This window comes from Dipodomys merriami, unplaced genomic scaffold, assembly GCF_024711535.1.
Source record: "Dipodomys merriami isolate MVZ:Mamm:240054 unplaced genomic scaffold, mDipMer1.0.p SCAF_114, whole genome shotgun sequence".
NCBI lineage: Eukaryota > Metazoa > Chordata > Mammalia > Rodentia > Heteromyidae > Dipodomys > Dipodomys merriami.
In genome coordinates this window covers 2274185-2299034 of record NW_027202427.1, presented here as the reverse complement: position 1 = coordinate 2299034, position 24850 = coordinate 2274185, and the positions used below count along the sequence as shown (strand labels likewise).

The 24850-nt window shown below is 41.0% G+C and overlaps 1 protein-coding gene across 5 annotated transcripts in view; it reads left to right on the top strand.

Annotated features, from left to right (window-relative positions):
- Window positions 1-333: 333 nt before the first annotated feature.
- LOC138822723 (transmembrane and coiled-coil domains protein 1) overlaps window positions 334-24850 on the top strand; it is a 139557-nt gene continuing 115040 nt past the window's right edge. For 2 of the 5 annotated variants that reach the window (XM_070015619.1, XM_070015615.1), the window contains exon 1: window positions 334-428. The gene's annotated coding sequence lies outside the window, so the exon portion shown is untranslated. Of the gene's footprint in view, window positions 429-599; window positions 681-13720; window positions 13820-23609; window positions 23739-24850 lie in introns of those variants that run through there. The other 3 variants (XM_070015616.1, XM_070015617.1, XM_070015618.1) reach the window with 3 other exon arrangements.

Genomic DNA, 24850 nt, shown 5'->3' with positions numbered 1-24850 from the left:
GCGGAGCACGGCTCCCGGGCTTCGGGACCGGGAGCCGCTCGTCCGGAGGCGCTCCTCGCGGACAGCGCCCGCTGGGTGGGCGGACCGGAGGCGCGGCCACGCCCCTCGAGGCCGGCCCCGCCCCGTGCGGCGTGCGCGCGCCCGCCCCGCGCCGCCTCGCGCAGGCGCCGTCGGCCGGGGGTGGAGGTTGTGGGCGGTGGCGGCGGTGGCGGGGCGCGCGCTCTGGCTTTCGTTCCCCGGAGCCGGTTCGCGCTCCCGCGTCCCGGCCGCGGCGGCGGCGGCTGAGGCGGCGCGGGGGGAGGGCCGGGAGGGGGGGTGGCTGGGTGGGGGGAATGGACCGGGCGCGGCGGCCGCAGCGGCAGGAGCCGGCGCTTGAGCTGCAGCGGCGGCGCCGGCGGGGACGCCGGCCGCTCCTCCCCTCCCCGTCGGTGAGTGCGTGCCCCCGCCCGGACGCGGCCCCCTCTCGGCCCTCCGCTGTGGGTGGGGACGGTCGTGAGGGAGCGCGGCCCGCCGCCGCCGCCGCCGCAGGCCCGGCTTCGGGCGCGCGGCCTGGCGCGGCCGGGACCCTCGGTGGCCCCCGTTGGAGCCTGAAACCTCGGGCCTAGGGCTCGGCCCCCATCCTCCCGCCGGGCCCCGACCTCGCCCGGCTCGCAGCCCCCTCAGCATCTCCTCAGGCCGAGGTGAGGAGGGGCGCTGAGGAGTTGGGCCGTCCCCCACCCCCCGTGTTGAGGAGAAGGGTCGGGGGTCTTCGGCGCCCGCGAAGTTGGCCGCTGGGCCGGGCCGCTGCCACCTGAGACCAGTTTTGCACCTTTTGTTTTGATTTTGAACTTGTTTGACCGGGGTGGGGGGGTGCACTGGGGAGGATGGGGGCGCACTGGGGAGGATGGGGGGGGCTGGGCTGCACCCCAGGGTGCCCTTTCTCAACTCTCTTCGGGAGGGGCCCGGGTGCAGCGAGTTGTACCTGTCTCCAGAGCCAGAGATCCGTTTCCAGTTGGCCAGTCCCGGCTTTTTCAGCCCAAGCCAAGGTGTAAATAGTGTTGGTTTGATTCACCCCTTGAACAGCGTCGGTGGCGAGGATTCTCCGCCTACCTGAGCCGTCGGCTGCTTTCTTTTCCTTGGCTCTGGTGACACATCGTTAGTCTTGGTAGAGCCTAGCCAGAGTTTGCAGACTGCATTTTCATCCTGACTTTCTTGTTACAGAGGAAAAAAAGGTGGTTCTCCCCCCCCCCCATCCCCATCTAAAATGGTTGCTATAAGTCAAAGGTACCTATATCATAAATATCTCTCTCTATAAAAGGCTTGAATTCCTCAATTAGGTTATCATTGTTGTTGTTCTTTTAAAAACACTTAGGGCTAAAAAAAAGTAAGATAGCTAGTTTAATTTTTAACAAAAGTTTGATGTGTTTATTCCATCATCCGTCCACTATCTTAACTTTTGGACCTCACTGGTTAAGCCAATCGCTGTTCTTTTTGAAGTACCTGTATATAGAAATTGTTGCAAAGATTGGAGGAAAGAACCTCATGATTAATGACATAGAATTCCTCCAGGAGGTAGTTACATTATTTTCTCTATTTGTAGATTCGAAGATTGAGATTGAAATTGTGAGTAGGTGGCACTTTTACTTATCATGTAACAAACGATGCGGTTGGGGGGATTTAAACTCAACAATACCTTATCTTCAACTATGTTTGTGTCTGTGTGTGTTTGAAAGCACACACCCACTCTGGCTAGTATAGAAAGATTAAAAATCTGCTTCTGGTCTGTGGGTGGTAACCTTTTAATTTCTAGAGTTTTCAGCTGCCTACAGAATAGATTGCTGAAGCAGCACAGGAGAAATTTAGATATTAAAAATGAATTTGTATGTTATACAGGCTTGCAATTATGAGCACTTATTAAAGATTTGGCAAGGTGTAGCAGTTGTATACTATGTATGGAAATGAAGTGTCATAGACTGTGTCTTAGGATAAACAGTAGCACAATCAGTTGGCAATGTTGTGACATCTTGTAATAGTTGAGAGAATTTTTATGTGTACAAAACCCCTGTTGTCAGGAGGCTGAGATCTGAGGATCGCAGTTCAAAGCCAGCCCGGGCAGGAAAGTCTGTGAGACTCTCATCTACAATAAACCACTAGAAAACTGGGAAGTGGCACTGTGGCTCAAGCGGTAGGGTGCTCACCTTGAGCTGAAGAGCACCGGGGCAGCACCCAAGCCCAGAGTTCAAGCCCCACAACCGACCAAAAAAACAAAGAAAACCCCTGTTGCCTGTAGTATGATGAAGAATGCTGTCCTGGGCTAGTTGGTGACCACTAAAAAACTTTAAGCTGCTTGCACCTCTGCTCGATATTTCCTCTTTTCTGTAGGCGTTTTTATGCATATCATAAAACCTATAATGACTGAAGGACTTAAATTTTAAGTTCCTCGGAATGGCATTTATGGTCTGTCAATTAATTTATTCATCAAATATTTATTGAGCACCTTACTTTGTTTCAGATTTTTTTCTAAGCACTGGACTACATTGTAAGAGCAGGACAGACTGCTTTTATTAAACTGGATTCTGTGTATGTGGCTTGCATAGAGAAAAAGAATATAGAACAAAAAGCAGATATGGTAATTTCAGATAGTAATGTAAACCAGCAGTCACTAAACCTTTTTTGTGAAGGACAAGAAAGTAAATATTTGGGGCCTTACAAGTCCTGTTGCAACTCCTCAATTATTGTTTCAGTGCAGAAGCAACCATAGGTAGTATTATAAACTAGCATGTTTATTTTTTCTTTTTTATCATAATTTTTTAATGTGTATTGTAAAGTACATTTCAACTTGGTATTTCAGATGTGCATATACTGTGATCAGAATAATTCTTTGTATTGCTTTTATCTTTCCAACTAAACTTTTAGACACTGAAATTTGAATTTCATACAATTTTCACATGTCATGAATGTTTGTCTGATTTTTTTCCCTTCCAACCATTTAAATAGGTAAAACTTTTGTTGACTTTCAAGCCATACAAAAAAATACAGACAAGAGTTGTATTTGGCACACAGTATTTTTATGCAGTATGTGGACTTTTATAAAAAAAAGTTTGCTTATTCATAGTTTAGTTCATTACTATGGATGAACAAAATGAGCCATGTGACAAGCAAGTCAGCCAGAGGGTAGGTGGTGGGTTACATAGGAGGCCTTACTAGGGAGAAGATTAGGACCTGAAAGATGGCCATGAAGCAGCATGTGCAAAGGTCTGCAGATAGACAGACACAGGCCTCTTCCATGTTATCCATTGTTGAAGTTCCTCATGTAACTTGTCATTTGTGCCTTTGTTGCTTTCAACTAGCTTGCTTTCCTCTTACCAAGTTTTAAAATCCTACCTATTGTAGAGTCTTAAAGTGTCTTGAGTTTTTTTTTTTTTTTTTTTGGTCGTGAGGCCTGACCTCTGGGCCTGGGTGTTGTCCCTCAGCTCTTCAGCTGTAGACCAGCGCTCTACCACTTGAGCCTCAGCCCCACTTCCTGCTTTTACTGCTTATGTGGTGCTGAGGAATTGAACCGAGGGCCTCATGCATGCAAGGCAAGCACTCTACCACTGAGCCATCTTCCCAGCCCCTTGAGTTTTTTTTTATTTTTTACTTACCCAATTGCTCCTTTCTGAAATGTTCACAGTGACTTTCTGAGGCTTACTTGAATATTTTTAGTGCCAGAAATTTCATTACTTTTAAGTAGCCTGTGCAGTTTTTAGATCTAATTGTTAGAGTGTTTTTCTTTTAGGAGTTGATCTTTCTTCCTTGGCATAATCTTGCAGTAGAGTTCCCCCTTGGCCTAGGAGTAGGCCTGCGGATTAGTGCATGAGATACAAATCACATAAAGGGGCAATTTTTCTTGAAAATCATTTAAATTACTCAAAAAGTGTAGTGTTTATATTTTGTGTATATAGTCAAGTAAAATTCTTATGCACATTAGAGACTGAGAATCACTAAACTTGACTAAGAGGAGAGATGTCAATAACTTATTTTGTGAATATCTTAGCCTTCAGACTAGCTTTTAAAAATAGCCATCTAATCTCTATCATGGTGTGGGAGATGGTGGAGATTTCTGATAGTTTACTGCTTCAGTTCAGAGTTTTAAAAATTCTGTTTTTACATTTACAGATGTAAATATTAAACACAATGTAATACGAAAGGATGGTTAATAGTGTTCTCAGAATTTCAAAGTAGCAGAGATTTTTCACTTCATTGGCATACATACACACACATACATACATAAAATGTCCTTTGAAAAAGTTGTAGAGAACTGCTTCTTCTCTTTCCCTTTTGGCATTTCCTGTTGTGGTTCTACTGAGCAGCTGTCAATTTGTCCTTGAGCACTGGTCACATTTTACAGAGGTCAGCTTGTAAGTTAAATGGGTATATGATGTATTATTTCTGCCACATGACCCTTCAAGTATTTGTTCAGTGTTGTTAGATCTTTCATTTAAGTCTTTTCAGGGATCTTTAAACGTTTCCTTTTAGCTTTTTCTTATTTCCTGACCTTTTCTGGTTGTTCTGTAAGTGTGTTTATCTTTCTTTATTACATTGGTATCCTCCAGCACATTTAAAGATGTAAACTCAAATTTTATCTTCTTCCTGAAACATTCTCATATAATTCTAGACATCTCTATATTCTAAACATACATTTATCTTTAATGTTTGCATGTTTTTGTATTTTATACTTGTTTCATGAGCATTTTTTTTCACAATAAGACAAAAGTTTCTTGAGGGAAGAGAATCCTATTTTAGGCTTTTTTTGGGGGGAAGGAGTTCCCAGATGCACTAAATAAAATTAGTTATATCCATCACAAATATATTACATTTTTTAAAAATCTTTTAAAAATAAACTTATTTTTGGAATAGTGTTAGGTTTACAGAGTTACGATGAAGCATTTAATACAGAGACATTCATTCTTTCTTTGTCTACTTTAGACCCAACTTCCCTATTATTGTCATCTTACATTGGTATGATACAGTTTCACAATGCATGAACCAATATTACATCATTACTAAGTCCACACTTTATTCAGATTTTTTTTTTGGGGGGGGGTCTGGTCGTGGGGCCTGAACTCTGGGCCTGGGCGCTGTCCTTCAGCTCTTCAGCTCAAGGCGAGCACTCTACCACTTGAGCCACAACGCCACTTCCGGCTTTTTTTTTCTGCTTATGTGGTGCTGAGGAATTGAACCCAGGGCCTCAGGCATGCAAGGCAAGCACTCTACCACTGAGCCACCTTCCCAGCTCATTGTATGTTTTGATGGTATTGAGGTTTGAACTCAGAACTCCATGGTGACTAGACAGGCACTCTTATCAATTGAGTCATGCCTCCCTCCCTTTTTGCTTTAAGCTATTTTTTCAGAGGGAGTCTTAAGTTTTTTCTGGGGGGCAGGCCTTAGATCACAGTCCTCTTTCATCTATGCTGCATTGCTGGAATTCAGGCTATCCCACAACTACACTTTATTTGTTGAAGATGGTCTTGCTGTTTGGGTTAGGTTTAAACCATGGTCCTCCTGATCTTTACATCCCAGGTAGCTGGCATTATAGGTATGCACCACCTAGTGTGGCTGTGGGTATTTTTTGAGTACTTTCTTGCTCTTGCAGTGTAAGCTGCTTCAAGGCTTGTATATTTTTTGGTCCATTCCTATAATCAGTTGTTTCTTTAAGGAATCCTGATTCCTTTTTTTTTTGTAGGTCGTGGGGCTTGAACTCTGGGCTTGGGCGCTGTCCCTCAGCTCTTCAGCTCAAGGCGAAGCACTCTATCACTTGAGCCACAGCGCCACTTCCCCTGATTCCTTTTTATTTGAGAATGGTATTAGAAAAGCCAAGATCTTGCTGTTGTTTATTCTGAGTACAACTAGAGTGTTGTTGCTTCTAGGTGACAGCAAGAAGATGTGTGTATAAGAGAGAAAGCAAGGAGTTAGATGTTGATACTTTATCTGCACATATTTTAAATATTTCTGTATGTAACTGCCAGTATGCATATTAAGCTAAACAGGACTTACTTGGTATCATAGAAATCGTTCTAACCCAACTTCCTTTGTGATCTGAAACCTCTCATTTTACAGTGAGAAACTTGGCTCACTGTCTGCTGTCTGTTTACTTCTTCAGTTCCAGGATTCATGTGTGGTGGTTTCAGAGTTGTTAAGCTGCATACCTATGGGAAACCAGCAACTAGAATATAGCACTATGGACAGTTCCTCTTGCCTTTAGTTTTTCCAACATTTCTTCATCAGCACTACTTTCCTGTAGATTTCATGTAGTTGCTGTAGATTTAGAGTTGTGTCACAGTCTGCATTCCATGTTGAGATCCCTGTACTTATTATGTAAGAATTTTCATTTTTTTTAGGTTTACACTGTGCTTTTAAGATTCTGTAGGTTTTAGTGGAGTTTTAACGTCTCATAATCACTATGTTTTACCTCCTTGTTTACCCTGTGCCAGCTTTTAGCAACCTCTTAATGCTCTGTTTACTATCTACAGTTTTGCCTTTTCTAAAATAACATTGTATTAGCAGTTTTAAAGTGATTTTGATTGATTATTTTAATGAGCAAAATATTCTTTTTTTTTTTTTTTTTTGTCGGTCATGGGGCTGAATTCTGGGCCTGGGCACTGTCCCTCAGCTCTTCAGCTCAAGGCTAGCTAGCGCTCTACAACTTGAGCCACAGCGCCACTTCTGGTTTTCAGAGTGGTTTATTGGAGATAAGAGTCTCAAGGATTTTCCTGCCTGGGCAGGCTTTGAACTGCAATCCTCAGATCTCAGCCTCCTGAGTAGCTAGATTTATAAGCATGAGCCACTGGCACTGGCACGTGGCTGCTGCTGCTGCTGCTGCTTCTTTTTTAAGGAGATACAGGCACTAGGACAATTAACATTTGGAAATGTATTTCTATATTATAAATTTTGTATAACATAAAATTTCCTCATTGACAAGTTAACTATGTGCAAGTGATTCAATTGCTTTTAGTACATTCACACTATTGTACAAATACTACGGTATTTGAAGTCTAGAACTGTTTTGTTATACCAAAAAGAAACTCTGTAGCCATTAAACAGTCTCTTCCTCTATCTCCTGAAGACTAGCAATCTTGATTTTTCTGAAATCTTGTGAATTAATTTTGAATATTTCATATACATCGAATCATAAAGAATAGGGCCTCTTGTTTCTGCCTTTACTCACAGCGATATATCAACATGCATGTTTTAGTGCTTTATTACTTTGTTATTACTGAATAATATTTCATTATTTAGATATTTTGTTTGTTCATTTCTCAGTTGATGAGTGACATTGTTTCCACTTTTTTTCTTTCTGGCTTTTTAGTGGTTAATTGGAGATGAGAGTCTCAGAGACTTGCCTGCCTACACTGGCTTTGAACTGTAGCACTCAGAAACAGCCTTCTGAGTAGCTAGGATTGTAGGCATGAGCCACTGGCACTCAGCTGTTTCCACGTTTTGACTATAAGAATAATTCTGTTTTGCCTGGGCATGCCTATAATTATATAGCTTCTTGGGAGACTGAGGCTGGGGAATCATGTGAGCCCAGGAATTTGAGGCAGCATAGAAGACTATTTAAAAAAGAAATAAGGAAGGGAGGGGGACAGAGCTTATTCTTTTACATTTTTTGTCATTATAAAAGTGATGTACAGAGTGGTTACAGTTACTTTTTGGACAATGTCATTCCTTCCCTCTTTCTCGCCTAACTTTTTCCTTCCCATCCCCATTATAGTTCCTTTTCAATATAGTGTCCAATGAGTACCATTGCTGCATTTGCTCACCCTTTGTCTCTCCATTTCTGTGCCTCCCCTTATTTGGGCATTCTTGTATAAGTTTTTGTTGGAACATATGTTTCCAGTTTTCTTGGGCACATAACCAGTTCATTTCTTTGGATACAGTTATTATCACATAAAGTGGAAAGTTACTCAGTGATTTGACTCAAAGTGCTGAACAATCCTACCTTTCTGTGTCCTGGTATTCATTAGTGAAACTGAAATCACATAATTTTCTTCTTAACTCAGTTTTTCAGAGGAAAGTATTTTGGTCCAGATGAGATAGCAGTAGGTAGCCTTCCTTTCAAATTCTGACATAGGAACATCCTGAATTATGTTGTGTATTGTTCAGTTAACTTGTTTGAGGGTTGCAAGTGGTCTCTCAAATGAAGTTGGAATGTCAGATCTGCTAGTGGTCTTGAGGAGTTGGAACGTATGAACTATACTTAACTTGTGTTCAGGGGAGAGTAGGCAGTATTCCATTCTGTAATTCCATTCTGTATGCATCAGTGATGTTAAATTACAGAGGTTTGTTGCTACTAACCACATGCCCTCTGAGGTTTGAGCTGTAATAGTGCCCAATATTACTGTGTTCATTTTCTTGTTTCAACACCTGACCCTGATTTCATTTTGCAACTATTGTTTTGACATCTTGGCTTTGACAAATTTGTTTTCCTCAGGGAGACTTGGTAAAAGTTGTTTTTTTTTTTTTCTTTTGCTGATTTAGGGCAGTTTGATTAATTTTTTTAAACCTAATGTTTTCCAGACATCATAACAATGAGCATTCTTTTCTGTCTTGTAGCTTATTCTTAAATTACTGGTGTACCCTGGAGATACTAAAATATATTTAAATTATTTATTGACCACTATCATACTTATCGCAAGGAATTTTTCTCTAGACAACTCCTATAGATTTTTAAAAAACACTCTGTAATGGAACACTGCTGGTACTGAGAAGATTTTAGTTTTAATTTTGTTTCTCCAACAGGAAGACTCTTAGTTATCAGAAAAATAGCTTTACCTTAAGAGTCTGTCTCTGTCTCTGTCTCTGTCTGCCTGTCTGTCTCTCTGTAGTACTCAGGGCTCTGAGCACTTGCAAGTCAAGCATTCTCCTGCTTGGGCCCCACCTTTTTTTTTTTTTTTTAGCTAGGGTCTCAATTTAAGCCCAGGCAGGCCTGGACTGCAATCTTTGGGTAGGAGGATTGTGCTTCCCTGGGGTGCTGGGGATGACAAGTGCAGTCACTGTGCCTTGCTTTTGTGTTCCCCTTGTGGCTGAGATGTCAAATGTGTATGGCCACGCCCAGCCATGGTTGAACTTTTATGCCCCTCTGGCCTGGAGCTTCATTCTCCCAATCTCTGCCTTTCAAGGAGTAGGATTATAGGCTTACGCCATTCTGCCCAGCTTAGAGCTTCTTATCACTTAAAAGAATGCTGATTAAAGTTTTGTGTAAAGTTCTGTTAATAAAGTACTTTGAGTATTTTGCAAGACAGGCATATTGAAAGATAAGTATATTGTGAAAATTCTTCATAATGATTTTTCTTTCCTTTAGCAATATAAATGAATGTTTTCCCAGTATAACAAGTCGTCCAAGTATGTGTATGTTATAAACCTCCTCTTTACCTATGTACTTACCATTCCCAGGACACAGTTCTGTGTGGCCCTAGGCTTCTGTGTAATATCATTTTCCTTCTGATTGAAGGCTGTAAAAAAAAAAACAAAAACATTTCTTACAGTATAGGTTTGCTGATGATAAGTCTGTTTAGTATTTCTGAAGAAGTGTTTAGTTTGCTTCTGTTTGAAGAAGCTATTTTCACAGGGTATAGAATTATAGGTTGATCTTTACATTATTATTTTTTTTAATACTACTTTAAGGATGTTGCTTCACTGCTGGGTGCTGGTGGCTCATACCTGTAATCCTAGCTGCTCAGGAGGCTGAGATCTGAGGATCACAGTATAAAGCCAGCCTGGGCAGGAAAGTCCCATGAGACTCATCTCCAATTAACCACCAGAAAAGGAAGTTGCACTTTGGTTCAAGTGGTAGAGTGCTAGTCTTGAGCTGAAGAGCTCAGGGACAGTGCCCAGGCCCAGAGTTTAAGCCCCATGAGAGGGAGAGAGCGAGGGGGGGAGGGAGAGGGAGAGAAAGGGAAAGAGGGGGAGGGTAGAAGGGGGAGGGGAAGGGAGAGGAAAAAAAGATGTTGGTTCACTTTCTTCTGGCCTTTATGGTTTCCAAGAGAAGTTGGCCTTGATTGGGTTTATCTTTATTCTTCTATACATAATGTGTGGTGGTTTTTCTCAGGCTACTTTTACTTTTCCTTCTAAGAAATTCTTTTGTGTAGGGCTGGGAATGTGGCCTAGTGGTATTGTGCTTGCCTAGCATGCATGAAGCCCTGAGTTCCATTCTAGTACCACATACACAGAAAAGGCTGGAAATGGCTTTTTTTTTTTTTTTTTTTAAACTATGGCTCAAGTGATCAAGTGCTAGCTAACCTTGAGCAAAAGAAGCTCAGGGACAGTGCCCAGGCCCTGAGTTCAAGCCTCAGGACTGGCGGGGGGGGGGGGGGGGGGGGCGGTAATAAATTCTTTTGTGTTTGCATACAACAAACAGTTTAGTTGCTTTAAGTACATTCGTAATCCTGGGCAACCATACACCACAATCCATTTCTGGAACTCTTATCTTGTAAAGCTGAAGCTTGGTATACTACTTTGCAGTCCCTTCCCACCCCCCCCCCCCCCCCCCCACCTAATGTTCTAGGTTAAGTCTATCACTTTGACTGCCCTGGGAATTTTGTATGATCGTAGTGAGATGGGAATCTTGCCAATGTTTTGCACAGACTAGCCTTGAATTTCAATCCTCCCAACCTCTGCCTCCTAAGTAGCTGGGTTTTACATGTGTTAACCACAGCTCCTAGCTCCCCTTTGGTGCGTGTGCTCTCTCGCACTCGTGCACTCTCCCCCCAACCCCCCAGCAACACTGCACTCTTTTGGATGATTATTTCTGGTCATGTAGACATTTGAATTTTTGAATTAGTAGTTGTATTTGTGGTTGTTTTGGTACTACTAGGGTTTTGAACTCAAGGCCTCAGGTTTACTAGGCAGTCACTCTATCACTTAAACCACAACTCCAGCCCCATAGCATTTGTTTTATAAGATGCCAGAATGCTTGGACCTTTTGGCAGACCACTAATACTGTTTATCTCTATTTGGTTGGTGTGTGATAGGACTATTATTTTTTGTGAAAAACTGGAAAATGAGTTTTTGGATTTATTTTTATATTTTCTAAAAAATTGTATGTACATATGCATGCATATATGATAGGGTCTTACTCTATAGCTCAAACTGGCCTTGAAATTCTGTCCTCCTGCCTTAGCCTTTAGAGTGCTGGTTTATAAGTCTGTACTACCATGCATTGTTTGCATTTAATTTTATTATTATGAGGGATCAGAAGAGAGCTGATTCCCTGTCAGTGACAGGAGCAACAGGGACATCTGCACTTGGTTAGTTGTATTGCCACTATGTGATTTTAATTGGAAAGAATTTATAGCCTGAGTGAGAACTAGAGAACTAGAGATTTTCAGCTACTTAGTAGTGTTTCTTGTTCTCTTGCACCTCTGACCCAGCAGATGTTAGTGTTACCCTCTGGGGAAGACACATACACAGCACTTACTTTCTTTTTTTATTTCAAATTTTTTTATTGTGATTAAGTGATTACATAATTCCCCAAATTTCACAGTATTGGGGGATAGTGATGCTTAGTATAAGTCACAAACACATTCTAACTTTCATGGGGCAAATTGTCTATCGTGGTCTATAACATTTATGAGTTCTATGAGCTTTGACAATGCAGTTATTTCTTCCACACTGGGTGATATGTACATTTCTTTTGTTTTGCATAGCATCAGCTGTTCCCTCTTTCCCACTCATTCCCTCCCTCCCATCGCTGCCATTGAGTTGCTTAGTTCATTTTGATCAATGTCCAGTGCAGCTGATGGGTCCCACTGTTCTATGTTTTTCCCTGATTCCCTCTAGTTCTGTGTTGTCATCCTGATTTCCCTCCAGTGCACTTATATACCATATATATGATCAGCAGCATGGAGTTATTTAGTAGTGATTTGACCAGATAAGTGTAAGTCCTTTGTTTCTTTTTTTTTTTTTTTTAGTCCTTTGTTTCTTAAGCCTTGTTAAGTTTGTCATATCACCTTATGTTTTGGATTTAACATCCACTTATTAGGGAGACCATGTGCTGTTTGTTTCTTTGCTCTTGGCTTACCTTGTTCAACATGATTTCTTCTAGCTCCATCCATTTCCCTGCAAATGCCATTATTTTGTCCTTTCTAATGGCTGCATACTATTCCATTGTGTATAGATACCACAATTTTTGGATCTATTCATCTGTGGTGGGACATCTGGGTTGTTTCCATATCCTGGCTATTGCACATACAGCTCTTTCTTCAGACATTAAAGCTTGGTGAATAGCTGTTCTACATGGTCAGAATGTTCACATGGTATAGAGTTCATTCTCCCAGATCAGATCTGTGTGTGTGTGTGTATGTGTGTGTGGTGTGGGATACTAAGGTATGAACCCATGGCCTCATACATGCTGGGAATGTGCTGTGCTTCTCGAATCATTCCCCACCATTTTTTTCCTTTAATTCTCCTACCCCTATAGGATCTTGAGTTTTTTCAGGGAAGTTTTTTGGATCTTGGTCAATTGATTCTTTTAGTTAAGCCTTCCTCACAGCTGAGAGTATAGATGTACATGCCCATGTCTGGTCCTTGCATCACCCTTTTTCCCCCCATTTCCTGGAATTCATTTTGATAAAATTATTATATGATCAGAGGCACGGAGGCATTAAACTCTTGTGATTCTTAGCTGTGAACATTCTCCTTTGGTCTCACTGTGTGGGAATGCCTAGAATCCTGCATAATTTATCTTATCCCAGTGTATTTTAGATCTAATTTTGGTATTTGGATCACTTTTTGAATGATATTTTAAGTTTTGTTTTTTTTAACTGTTATTTTTAATGGTTCTGTGATTGAACTCAGGGCTTTGTGCATGCTAAAAAGCATTCTACCACAGAGCCACATTCCAAACTCTATTTTCTAAGTTTTTTAAAAAGAACTTTTGGTGAAACATTCTGGATCATAACTGTTCATCTTCATCTGTACAAGGGAAGAAGAGAACTCTGGAGGTTCTGAGGGGTTCTGTCTCTTCTTCTGCACTCACGTTTGTAGGCATCCAGAGCAGTATAGAACAATCATATACCCATGTCACTATCCTCCCTAGGACTCTGTTCTTCTTTCATTCGCCCTATTTTCCTTTGCCCCATTTTCTTTCCTAGCAAGAACTTCCTTATTGCATATAGATCAATGGTCATTTCTTAGCACTCTTCTTGGATGTTAGTGGACCTGTGCTTAGACTTACAAGTGTCAAGAAGTAGTTTCAGTTTTTATTCTCAGATTGAGATAATGACTGATGAACTTTGTTCCCATTCTGCATTAACCTGGATAGTTTGGGGAAAGTATCCACAACATAATATTTGGATATGTAATTTTATAGTTTATTACAGTATTATTTATTAGAAGAGGTGTGATAATGCAGATTTTGAACTAAAAATTGAGATTCCAGTCTTAAGTTTTGAGATTACCCTGATGCTTTAGTGTGTTTGTTACTTTAGGTTTTTACTTTACTTTGAAATGAACAAATTGTTACTTGCCTTACACAGCTCATGGGCATGGGGTTGTTGAGAATTAAATGAGAAAATAGGTGAGAAAGGCTATTATAGTAATATAAAGGATTATTATTGCATTTTGTAGCATTGTAGACATTTCAGTTCTTACCAATCAAAGCCTTCTTTTTTCTTTTTTTGAACTTTGATGTTATAAGCCTGCCATGATCATGAATCAGATTTTAAAATTTCTATCCTTTTTTGTTTGCTCTTTGAGACAGGGTCTCAGTGTATAATCCAGGATGGCCTGATTCTTCTGCTCCAGCCTCCCAGTTACTGGGCATTATTGGCCAACTCCCATCTTTACTCATGAGTCCACAGTAGGTTTTTTTTTTTAAAGCTATTTATTTATTTATTTATTTTTATTGTGAAAATACCATACAGAGGGGTTACAATTACATGGGCAAGATAATGAGTACATTTCTTATCAAGCATTGTTGCCTCCTCCTTTGTTTCCCCTTCCCATCCCTTCCCATCTCCTCCCTCCCTCTGCCTCCCCTACATCCCCCCCCCCATAGGTTTTTTTGTTTGTTTTCTTGTGCTGGTACTAGGACTTGAACTCAGATCCTAGGCACTGACCTTGAGCTTTTTGTCTCAAGGCTAGCATTCTACCACTTGACCCACGGTGTCACTTCTGGCCTTTTGGTGGTTATGAATATTAAAATCTCACCGACTTTTCTGTCCTGATTTGCTTTCTATCATGATTTTTAGATCTCAACCTCCTGAGTAACTAGGACTATGGGTGCCACCAACACCCAGCTACAATAGGTTTTAAAAACATGGTGCTAAGTTTTCACTGAATAGGTGTTCGGCATATAGCATTTTAAAAAGTAGACTTCTTAGCTGGGTGCCGGTGGCTCACGCCTGTAATCCTAGCTACTCAGGAGGCTGAGATCAGAGGATCTCAGTTCAAAGCCAGCCCGGGTAGGAAAGTCTGTGAGACTCTTATTTCCAGTAAAACACTAGAAAACCGTAAGTGGCTCCATGGCTCAAGCAGTAGAGCTGCTTGATCTGAAGAGCTGAGGGACAGCGCCCAAGCCCAGAGTTCAAGCCCATGACCAACAAAAAATAAAATTAAATTAAAAAAAAGTAGATTCTTGAATGTGACGCTGAAAGAAAAGTTAACGTCCATAATAAGGAACTATTTTAGAATATTCATTGGATACTGTTTTGAAGAAAAAACTCATTTATTATTTTGTGCATTTGTGAAAAATTTGTTGTGGTTACTGTTCTGGGTACTAGAGGAGAAAATAAAAATTTCTGCCTTCATAGAGTATACATTGTATATTATGTGTGGAGACAAAGTAAACAAGATCAATAATAAGTATAAAAATATAAATGTAATTTTTAACCTTTTTAAAAAAATGGGACAAGGTCTTGTTGATTTGCAAGATCGTTTTGATTCTTCTCCACTTCTAGAATAGCCTTTCTTAATTAAAGCCATTAGCAAGTATCACTGAATACTTATTTAACAGTTATATAAGGAATGAAAAATAATTATATTTTTTAAAAATGCCAAAATTGTTAAAGAAAATTACCATTTTAAAAAATATAATTTTATTGTTATTATTAAGGTGTTGTACAAAGGGGTTACCATTTCATAAGTCATATGATGAATACATTTTTTTTGAAAAATAGCATTTGATGGTCTGTGTGATAGTTCACATGAGGATAAATCTCTTCTTTGACAATTTACTAGACATAGACAGCTTAGAAAGCAAACATACAAACACAAAGCTATTAAACTATTTAACAACTTAGTTTTATTACTCTTTGGTACTTTTTTGTTGTTGGTGGTGGTTGTGGGGCTTGAAACCCAGTCCTGGGTGCTGTCCCTGAGCTCTTTCACGTAAAACTAGCACTCTACCACTTTGAGCCACAGTGCCACTTTGGGTTTTCTGGTGGTTAATTGGAGATAAGACTTGGAGATAAGAGTCTCATGGCCTTTCCGGCCTACACAGATTCTCAGATCTCAGCCTTCTGAGTAGCTAGGATTACAGTGTGAGCCACCAGTGCCCAGCTTACTCTTACTGTTTTTCGTGCTTTATTTGCCAGTAAACTGCATAGAGCCCTGTGATTTCAGTCTCCTCCTTCCCTTCCCCCACCCCACTCCACCCTAAGATTTGAACTCGGGGCCTTGCACTGGCTTGGCTTTCGTGCTTTACTCTGCCACTTGGATCACACCTCCAGCCTACTTTTTTGCTGGTTATTTAGGAGACGGAGTCTCTCAAATTTTCATACCTATGCTAGCCTTGAACTGTGATTCTACAGGTCTCGGGCTCCCAGCTAGCTAAGATTACGGTCATGAGCCACCATTACCCAGCTTTTTAATTTAATTTAACAAAGTTTTAGCAGGGTTTCGTTGTATTTTCATACCTATACTGTATGTTGTTCCTCTTGCTCCTCCTTGCTTTACAGTGTTTGAAGTTTCATTATGCTATGTCCTCTATCCCTCATTAACTCCTTACCCTTTCCTCCTCCCCTTGAAACCTAGACAAGTCCCCCTTTTACATTTGTGTCCCATTACTATTATTAGTATCATCATCAGCTTTCTAGGTCTATTTCTACAAATGAGTGACAATGTGATGTTTGCCTTTTTGACCAGAACTAGATTCAGTTTTATAATTTTCAAAAAAGTCTACATATTTCAGCTCAGTCTTCCTAAATAATAATTATATATTCAAAGGTGTCTTTGATGAATAGTTAACTGAAATAATGAATGTGTCTAAAACACTCAATAATAAAATATGTAATTTTTTGTGATTTGCTTTATGTAAATTCTATAAAGCCATTGCTTTCATCCACTGTGGTCAATTAGTGATTCAGTTCAATGGAGTTGGATTTAGCCAGCATATAGAGTTATTCCAACATAGAGCATCACTATTTTTTGTTGTTGTTGTTTTGGTCCGGTAATGGGGCCTGAACTCTGGGCCTGGGCGCTGTCCCTCAGCTCTTCAGCTCAAGGCTAGCGCTCTACCACTTGAGCCACAGCGCCACTTCCGGCTTGTTTTTCTTTTTGCTTATGTGGTGCTGAGGAATCGAACCCAAGGCCTCATGCATGCAAGGCAAGTGCGCTACCACTGAGCCACCTTCCCAGCCCCAGAGCATCACTTTACATGAATTATGGATTGGCACTTTTATTTATGATAACAACTGTGATGAAATTGCCATGTCACTTTCTTTCTAGATTCAGAGGTTAGTGTTGGAATATTGTAAGAAAACTCCTTTAATAGTTTGTACTATTCCCGATGTGATGTCTACAGACTTGGCATAGTTTTGTGTTATCTTCATCCTTTTTCTTTTATTAATTAGTGGTTCAAGGGTGTTTCATGTTCATATATCCATTTATGTATGTAGTACAATCTTGATCAGTCACCACCTATCTCTCTCTTTACCAATGGATAATGTTTCGCAAGTAAAGTCAACAGATTTTACTGATAGATTGTGTTTGTGCTGTGCAGGAAAGCATAATTTAGATTGACTGTTTTTTTGTACTAAGTTATTGGAAGATACGGTTGCTATTTATTGAGATGAGAAAGTCTGAAAGAGGAATTTAAAGGGGATAACAGGAGCTCAGTTTGGGCCATAAGTTAGAGATGCTTATTGGACTAAGATGTTGAATAAGCATTTGGGTTCATGTCTGGAATTTAGGAGGGAAAGATCTTGATGTATATATTTGGATGTTTCAGATAAGTGGATTTTGTTGTTGTTTACTTGAATTTTTTGTTGTCTTATATTACATGTCCAGGGGGGACATGTATTTTGATCTGTCTCTAGACATTTATACTATTTTCCCTTCTATTGTGCCTCTTCTATCATACTCCACACCTCCTCCCCCAACAAAATATCATCCTCAACAGATTTCCTTGTTTCAGTTTCATACTTGGAAGTAATGAATTTTGACAGTATTCACCTTCCTTATCCTCCCCACCAGCACAGTTCCCTCCTACTAGTCTCTATGTACCGACAAAGTCTTTTTCTCCTCTCCCATCCCCTATTGATCATTACCTTCTGTTGGATTTCTCTATGCTGCCCTCATATATACTTATAATTATTCAACTTTGTTTTTCATTCTCCCCTCCCCTTCAGAGCAGTCTGTTAGCTTGATTCATGGTCTATATTAAACATACCATTATATATATGGATATATATATGCATACATGCTTATGTACATGTCCTTAAATACGTGTGTCTTTTAGGTCTAGCTTCCACATATGAGTGAAAACAGGATTTTTTTTTGTTGTTGTTGGTCATGGGCCTGAACTCTGGGCCTGGGTGCTAGCCCTCAGCTCTTCAGCTCAAGGCTAGCACTCTACCACTTGAGCCACAGAGCCACTTCCAGCTTTTTCTGCTTATGAGGCACTGAGGAATTGAACCCAGGGCCTCCTGCATGCAAGGCAAGCACTCTACCACTAAGCCACCTTCCTAGCCCAAAACATTTTTTTTTTTGAGCTTGGTTTTGCTTGGTATGAAATCATCTAGCTGCATCCATTTTCTTGCAAATGACATGATACAGCTGTTAAAAAGGCTATTTTGTTGAACTTTTTTTTTTCTTGTTGGTCATGAGACTTGAACTCTGGGCCTGGACCCTGTCCCTGAGCTCTTCAGCTCAAGGCGAGTGCTCTACCACTTGAGCCATAGCGCCACTTCCAGTTTTCTGGTGGTTAATTGGTGATAGTCTCACAGACTTTCCTGCCCGGGCTGGCTTTGATATGATCTTCAGATCTCAGCCTCCTGAGTAGCTAGGATTATAGGCATGAGCCTCCCGTGCCTGGCTTATTGAACATTTATAGATAAACAGTCGTAGATTAAACTGTGGATATTCCTTAGTTGCTGTACTGTCAATAATCCCGGAATATTGTATGCATTTACAGATTTCACATTTTAATTGGACAGTGATAATCTAAATTGTCAATGAATGAGAGCAGAATAGGAGACACTATATCTATTGAAGAAAAAATTAAGAATTGATATTTCACCACATAATACATAGAAACCTAGCAATATAAAGTATATTTAAAGAGTTATTCTAAGCAAGAGATGGATATCCCACTGTGGGAATGGACTTTTTCACAGTAAGAGTTGTTCAACTATACAGTTGACTTAAGTTACATTAGAGATACCAGGTGTATGCTGGTTGTTATCTTGCCATTGTATTTTGTTTCTGTAGTTGGCCTACATGATTTCTCTTGTCCTTTCCAGCTCCTAAGATTTTTCTGATCTCTAGTGGCCTCTCAGTGTTAATATTGGTAATGATAAGAAACTAAGGAAAAATCTTGTTGACTTTAATTTATTAAGGAACTAAAAATGAGTGTTGCCTATCAGCAAGAAAGTGTAGTACTGAAAAAGGTAGCTCAGAGAGAGACATAGACTAGAATACTCTCATTGTATTTATATAATTCCCCCACCCGTAGGACATGGTTTCAGACATGTTATTTTCAGGGACACTGTATACTTTTGATATAGGGAATGAAAGTTGCCGTAACATAGAAGGTGGTGGAGACTATCTTAAAAGTAGGCTTACTTCCTAACTCTGCTACTTGATGTGTGGTGAGATAATTATGAGGCTTAATTTTTTTTTTGGGGGGGGGTCTGGTCGTGGGGCCTGAACTCTGGGCCTGGGTGCTGTCCCTCAGCTCTTCAGCTCAAGGCTAGCGCTCTACCACTTGAGCCACAGTACCACTTCCGGCTTTTTTCTTTTTGCTTATGTGGTGCTGAGGAATCGAACCTAGGGCCTCATGAATGCAAGGCAAGTGCTCTACCACTGAGCCACCTTCCCAGCCCGAGGCTTAATTTTTTATTCTGTTGTTGGGCACAATCCTCTGAGTTTTGTACACTGCACATAATTTATGCTAACCTTAATGCATAGCACATGTATTGCATAAGATTATCAATCTTGCCGGGCGCTGGTGGCTCATGCCTGTGATGTTAGCTACTCAGGAGACTGAGATCTGAGGATCACGGTTCAAAGCCAGCCCCGGCAGGAAAGTCTGTGAGACTTTTATCTCCAATAAACCATTCAGAAAACCAGAAGTGGTGCTGTGGTTCAAGCAGTAGAGTGCTTGCCCTGAGCTGAAGAGCTCAGGGACAGACACCAAGCCCAGAATTCAAGCCCCATGACTGACAAAAAAAAAAAAAAAGATTATCAATCTTTTTAAAAAGCAGCAACTGTTCTCATGGCACTGATTACATTTTTGGGATTATTACTTATACATGTGCAATAAGGCAAGCTGTCTGCCAATAAATGCAAGTGTAACTTTAACTGCGAGCTTTATAACTATAGACTAGGAATGACTATTTATGTAATAGTTTGTTTATTTTTCTATATCCACACCATACTCAGCTTACCAGTTAATATAAACTGAGTATCTCAAGATTCTATTCAACTAGGCACTGGTGACTCACACCTATGATCCTAGCTACTCAGGAAGCTAAAATCTGAGGACTGTAGTTTGGAGCCAGCCCAGACAGACAAATCCACAAGACTCTTATCTCCAGTTAACCAGCAAAAACCCAGAAATAGAGGCATGAGTCAGTGGTAGAGCACCAGAGGTGAGCAAGGAATGTAAGAGGCTCTGAGTTCAAGCCTCAGTACTGGCATATGCACGCATGTGCGCACACAGACACACACACAGAGATAACATTTAATTCTTACACTGTAGGGGCTCAACCCCATAAGACTGCTCTCTCTTGAATAATTTTAACAAGTTCCTGGTCATCAACACATCTGTCCAACTTGGCTACAGCTTGAGGTTCCAGGACCCCCCTTCTGTTCATTGACTAGCTAGAAGGATTCACAGAACTCTAGAAAATACTTTGTTTACACTTTCTGGTTTATTGTAAAGGATACAACCCAGGAACAGGCAAATGGAAGCGAGAAGATGAGGCACATGGGGGATGGGTGCAGACATTCTGTTCCCCTTCCAGCCACCTCTGTATTCACTAGCCCACACTCCCTTCCTCTCCATTGCAGCAGGGCAGTGTGTCTCGGTGGCCATCCCCACTCTGCAGCTCTTGGAGGTCCACCCAGAGCTGCCTTACCTAGAATAAACACAGGTATAGTGCGCATAGACTTGCGATGAAAAGCAAAAAGATGGTCCTGTCACTGAGGAAGTGCCAATGGTTTTAGGAACTCTGAACCATAATTGGGGAAAGAAAACATATCCAATTTTTTTTTTTTTTTTTGGTCCGGTCGTGGGGCCTGAACTCTGGGCCTGGGCGCTGTCCCTCAGCTCTTCAGCTCAAGGCTAGCGCTCTACCACTTGAGCCACAGCGCCACTTCCGGCTTTTTTCTTTTTGCTTATGTGGTGCTGAGGAATCAAACCCAGAGCCTCAGGCATGCAAGGCAAGCGCTCTACCACTGAGCCACCTTCCCAGCCCCACAAATCCAAATTTCTTATCACATTATACCAGTATTAAAAAACTAGATCTTATTTTTAGGGTAGAAGCTAAGTGTCAGAACATCAGTATTGAATTTTTTTTTTTTTTTTTTTGATGGTCGTGGGGCTTGAACTCTGGGCTTGGGCGCTGTCCCTCAGCTCTTCCGTTCAAGGTGAGGACTCTAACTGCTTGAGCCATAGCACCACTTCTGGTTTTCTAGTGGATTATTGGAGGTAAGAGTCTCAAGGACTTTCCTGCCCAGGCTGGCTTTGAACCATGATCCTCATATCTCAGCCTCCTGAGTAGCTAGGATTACAGGTGTGAGCCACCAGCGCCCGGCCAGTATTGAATTCTTTTAGGTCACTGATTTGTTTCTTTCTTTGGCCATGGTATTGGCCTTTAATTCTTGATAATGTACATAACGTTTGTTTTGAGATCTTTAGATGAGAGGTGTCATTGAAACAGCCTAATGTTATATTCCAAAGGAGTGGTTGTCAAATTCCTGTACTGTTTCCTTTTTCCTTAGATGTTTGTCCACAAATGGCTGTACTCTATAATCTTGTGACAGAGCTAATTTTGCAGTGTGATGTGACAAATACTTTTTTCCCCCAACAGATACGAAGCTCATTTTTCTTGAACGATTGGGCCATGAAATGTGGGTAGAAATGCCTTTGGCTGGTCTGGACCTCTAGTAGTGAGCCTCAGCATGTGAATTGTAATAACCAGAGGAAGGGCAGACTTTGGAATTCTAAAGTCTTTATTGCTGGTGCATCTCCTCAATTAAATTTGCTCATTAAGAGGTATGGCATTATCCACATTCCCTTAGAATGTGATTCTTGACATTTGAACTCACTCTGCCCCCCCCCCCCTTTTTTTTTTTGCCCTATGGGGGTTGATTCAAGGCCTTGCTTGGCAGGTACTCAGCCACCAGACCCACACCCTCAGTACTTTTTGCTTTCTTTTTTCAGATAGGATCTCATGTTTTGCCTGGGCTGGGCCTGGACTGTGATCTTCCTACCTATGCTTTCTGCATAGGCCGGGATTACAAATGTGAACCATTATGCCCAGCTTATTTGTTGAGGTGGGGTCTTGCTAATTTTTTGCTTTTACTGGTATTGAACCATGATCTTCCTGATCTCTTGTCTTCCAAGTAGCTGGATTGCAGGCATGTGCCACCATGCCTGGAGATATTTTAAATTGTTTTTGAACAACAGGAAGTATATAAGAACAAGCATGGCTCTCTCTAATCTCTAGTACCTGACAGGGTTCTTGGCATATAACAGCAACTCATTATCTGGCTCTTTGAGGAGTTAGTAGTGTCTGTTCTAGCCTTTATTATGCTACCAGCTATCTGTATGACCTAACCAGAGTCTCATCTTTAAAATCACCAGAATCCTTTCTAACTGTTGCTCGGTGATTTAGTTCTTTGTTAGACTTACTTTTAAATCTAATTCCACTATGGCCTTGAAGTCAGCCTCTTGAAGATAGGTTGAACTTGGAAGTGTTGTGAAACAGCTCACCATTGTTGCTTCAGTTAGTTACATGTTTTTTTCTCTACTCTGAGACTATTAATTTAGATTTTCTGACACCAGCCTGGGCTGGGCAGGTATTTATCATAGAAGCAAATTTCTTAGCACCTACCTAAGAGGCATCTCCAAAGAGGTGAGTGGGAGTTTCACAGAATGACGGAACAGTTTTTGCACTCTTCTCTGCCTCTAAATGGTGGGATGTGTAGTACTGTTGAGGTCCAGGAAAAGATATTTTATTTTTAATTGTTTTAAAGTACCTTTGGAAACATCTGGCATGTTGAACAACCCTTTCAGATTTTTCATGCATTTCTCCCTTGTTCTCAGTATGTTATGCTTAGTTTATCTTGAAGATTGTCAGATCTCAGGGCCTAGGTGCTGTCCCTGAGCTTTTTCACTTAAGGCTAGCACTCTTCCACTTTGAGCCACAGCTCTACTTCCAGTTTCTGGTAGTTAATTGGAGATAAAGAGTCCTATGGACTTTCCTGCCTGGGTTGGCTTAGAACTGTGATCCTCAGGTCTCAGCCTTTTGAGTAGTTAGGACTACAGGTGTGAGCCACTGGCACCTGGCAATGATCAGATTTATAATCTGAAATAAGATCTTGATTTTTTTTTCACTTTGCAAAAGTAATTTTACCTTCCAGTTTTTTTTGTTTTTGTTTTTACTATCCAGTTTTGATAGTTTGACTTTATTTTAGTCTAAAATGAGATGACAGACATGGCCATTTCAAAGTTAAAGATTCATTCAAGACTGGGCATGGTGGTACATTCATATAATCCTATCTACTTGGGAAGGCAGAGGCAGGAGGAGTATGATTTGAAACCAGCATCAGCACATATAAAAAAGTACGACCCTATCTTAAAAGCAGTCTGGGTATGTGCGGAGAAGTTTAAGCGATGGGGCCTACCTGCAGGTAGTAAGTAGGTCATTGGGAATATGCTTTGGGGATTATAACTGTTTTTGGACTATTCTCTGCTCTCTGTTTTCTATCTGCCAGGAGTTGAACTTCTTTGCCATATTCTCCTTACTGTTATGGACTGAAACCTCTGAAAATGAGAAAAATCAATTTTCACTTTGTTTTTAATACAAAAAGTTGGTACCAGACGGGTGGGGTTGTTACTGTGACTACCTCATAATGGGGTTCTTTAGCCTTTGGAACTGGTGTGTGGGAGGAATTTGGAAGAGTATGGAGAAACAGCTAGACTAAGCTCTGGATGCTGAAAGCAGGTGATTCTGCTCACAAGACCAGAATGATGATAGGAATGCAGACAGTACAAATTATGCTCATGACGTTTTTTGTGGAAATGAAGACCATTGGAAATTGGAGTAGAGGTAATTCATGTTAATATTCTGTCAAAGAATTTGTCTAAATTTTATGTCCTTTGACTTGAAGTGAGGCTGAATTTGCAAGTAAACAACTGATTAATTTGGCAGAGGAAACTTCAAGAAAGTATATCATTCAGACTATGGTGTGGTTATTGCTGGTTGCTTTTAGACTGGTTTGAAATGAGAATAAGAAGCAAGGGCTGGGGCTGGGATGTAGCTCAGTGGCAAAGCGCTTGCCTAGCAAGTGCAACGTCCTGGGTTCGATCCCCAGTACCAAAAAAGAAAAGACAAAAAAAATAGTTTAAAAAAAAAAAAAAAAAGCAAGGGCTGGGAAGGTGGCTCAGTGGTAGGGAGCTTGCCTTGCATACATGAGGCCCTGGGTTTGATTCATCAGCACCACATAAGTAAAAAGAAAAAAGCCAGAAGTGGTGCTGTGGCTAGCCTTGAGCTGAAGAGCTGAGGGACAGCGCCCAGGCCCAGAGTTCAGGCCCCACGACCAGACCAAAAAAAAAAAGGAGCAAAAGCAGAGTAGAAGGATTTGAAAAATTACACTGTGTCTTGGGTAGGTCTACATCACATCTTCATATTTTAGAATAGTAAACGGGCCACCCAGAGCTTTGTTTAATGATTAGACATAATCACTTGTATTTTCCCTGCTCAGAGAACATAAAACCTGTGAAAAGACTGCCATTTTTGAGCTGCACTGCAAAGCAAGAGCCACTTTTCTCTTTCTTTCTTTTCTTCTTTCTTTCTTTCCTTTTCTTCTCTTTCTCTTTCTCTCTTTCTCTCTCTCTCTCTCTTGTTCCTTCCTTCCTTCCTTCTTTCCTTCCTTCCTTTCTTTCTTTTTGTTGTGGGGCCTAAACTCTGGGCCTGGGCGCTGTCCCTCAGCTCTTCAGCTGTAGACTAGCGCTCTACCACTTGAGCCACAGCACCAATTCCAGGTTTTTCTGCTTATGTGGTGCTGAGGAATTGAACCCAGGGTCTCATGCATGCAAGGCAAGCGCTCTACCACTGAGCCACCTTCCCAGCCCAAGAACCACTCTTCTTTACCCTCTTTTCTATTGCTTATTTTATCCTGCTATACTAAAATCTTTGCTAAAACTTTTGCCTTGTGAAAC